This window comes from Eurytemora carolleeae, unplaced genomic scaffold, assembly GCF_000591075.1.
Source record: "Eurytemora carolleeae unplaced genomic scaffold, Eaff_2.0 scaffold700, whole genome shotgun sequence".
Lineage (NCBI taxonomy): Eukaryota > Metazoa > Arthropoda > Copepoda > Calanoida > Temoridae > Eurytemora > Eurytemora carolleeae.
In genome coordinates this window covers 6,639-8,717 of record NW_019396590.1, presented here as the reverse complement: position 1 = coordinate 8,717, position 2,079 = coordinate 6,639, and positions in this window count along the sequence as shown.

Here is a 2,079-nt window from a genome sequence, read left to right as displayed (position 1 = left end):
TGTACACCAGTGTACAGTGCAGTATACAGTACTTGTACACCAGTGTACAGTGCAGTATACAGTACTTGTACACCAGTGTACAGTGCAGTATACAGTGTACACCAGTGTACAGTGCAGTATACAGTACTTGTAACTAGAATAGATAACTGTATACTCAGGGGGAACTAGAATAGATAACTATATACTCAAGGGGAACTAGAATAGATAACTGTATACTGAGGAGTAACTAGAATGGATAACAGTATACTCAGGGGGAACTAGAATAGATAACGTAGCCTGGAAAAGATGAAAAAGGTGGAAGAGAAGGTACAGATGAAAAAATGGAAATGATGGGAAAAATTGAAAAGACAGCAAAGCAGAAAAGCTAAAGCAGCACTGAGGTTGTTTAAAACCCTTCCAGAAACTACAGTACGCTTTAACTAAAAACAAAACTAAACTGGATATCCTGGTACAGGGTTGCCAACTGGATATCCTGGTACAGGGTTGCCAACTGGATATCCTGGTACAGGGTTGTTTAAAAACTAAGCTGGATATCCTGGTACAGGGTTGTTTAAAAACTAAACTGGATATCCTGGTACAGGGTTGTTAAAAAACTAAACTAGATATCCTGGTACAGGGTTGTTAAAAAACTAAACTGGATATCCTGGTACAGGGTTGCCAACTGGATATCCTGGTACAGGGTTGCCAACTGGATATCCTGGTACAGGGTTGCCAACTGGATATCCTGGTACAGGGTTGCCAACAAAGGATGAGCATTTGTTAACGACCTGAAACTCTCAAAATATAACGTTTTAAAAATTTATTTAGGGTTTCTTGCTCAATTACACTTTTATGAGTAAAGGAATTGAGTCTTTGCCACAAGCGCACTCATTATCAACCCAATGTTGTAGACCTTAAATATTTCAAACTATGAATTAGGTTTGATAAAATAATCTTAGTTTGAAATGTCAAAGGTTTAAACCATCTGGTTTTAAAGATAAAGTGATTAGAAGATTTGAATTTGTGGCAAAGACTCAATTTCTTTGATGATTTGGGGGGAAAAAAGTTTACTGCTGTAGAGAACCTTGATTGTAAGAGCAAAATCCAAAAATATTCGTTCATTCGTATCTTCAGTCAGATCTTTATCAGGTACCCTGCATCTATTCCTTGGGAAAGGTTAGAATGCATACAACAAGTTTTCCACAAAAAATCATTATATTCCTTCTTGTCCTATCTATGTTATCCTTGATTTATGTTTATATTTTCTGGTAAGAATAAGGACAAATAAAGCTGTGATATTATGCTATTGTTTGACACATATCTGGCGTGAAACAGTGAAATATATATATATTAGTATAAAGATATATGGTTTACTAATATTAACAATGGACTATATTATGTTTAGGCCAAAGGTAGAAATGCATTGATGAATTATGAGTTTATAGAGATATAATATTGATAGTTCATGAAATAAATGAAATGTAATAAAGTTGCTAGAACTCAAATAAAAGGGTAATCAATGTGTGTCATTTAAAATGATTTAAAATAGTGAATCGTATTTTACCTGTAACTTGTAGTGTAACAGCCTGATATTTTATAGGGGATCTTTTATAATCTACTCGACAGCATATATACCTGTAACTTGTTAGTGTAACAGCTTGATATCTTGTTAGAGATCTTTTATAATCTACTTGACAGCTGTATACCTGTAACTTGAAGTGTAACAGCGTGATATCTTGTTAGAGATCTTTTAAAATCTACTTGACAGCTGTATACCTGTAACTTGAAGTGTAACAGCGTGATATCTTGTTAGAGATCTTTTATAATCTACTCGACAGCTGTATACCTGTAACTTGAAGTGTAACAGCTTGATATCTTGTTGGAGATCTTTTATAATCTACTCGACAGCTATATTCTCCACGATCCATCTCAACCACGCCATGCAGGGACAAGAACGCCATCGGCTAAATAAATCGTTAATTCATAATCATTATAATTTTAAAGTGTAAAATGCATGATTCACATCAGTGGCCGTAAAGCCTTAATCTAATCAATACTGGTGAAAGACATCGTGTTTTTCTACATAGTTCTTGGGGGGGG